Source organism: Lipotes vexillifer, unplaced genomic scaffold (assembly GCF_000442215.2).
Source record: "Lipotes vexillifer unplaced genomic scaffold, Lipotes_vexillifer_v1.1 scaffold591, whole genome shotgun sequence".
In the NCBI taxonomy this organism is placed as follows: Eukaryota; Metazoa; Chordata; class Mammalia; order Artiodactyla; family Lipotidae; genus Lipotes; species Lipotes vexillifer.
The window spans coordinates 1,015,874-1,016,290 of NW_006791954.1; positions in this window are offsets into that span (position 1 = coordinate 1,015,874).

A 417-nucleotide genomic window follows, 5' to 3' on the forward strand; every position below is an offset into this window, starting at 1 on the left:
TGTCGTATATGGCCTTTATTATGTTGAGGTAGGTTCCCTCTATGCCCACTTTCTGGAGAGTTTTTATCATAAATGGGTGTTGAATTTTGTCAAAAGCTTTTTCTGCATCTACTGAGATGATCATATGGTTTTTATCCTTCAGTTTGTTAATATGGTGTATCACACTGATTGATTTGCATATATTGAAGAATCCTTGCTGCATCCCAGTAAGTCCCACTTGATCATGGTGTATGATCCTTTTAATGTGTTGTTGGATTCTGTTTGCTAGTATTTTGTTGAGGATTTCTGCATCTATATTCATCAGTGATATTGCTCTGTAATTTTCTTTTTTTGTAGTATATTTGTCTGGTTTTGGTATCAGGGTGATGGTGACCTCATAGAATGAGTTTGGGAGTGTTCCTTCCTCTGCTATATTTT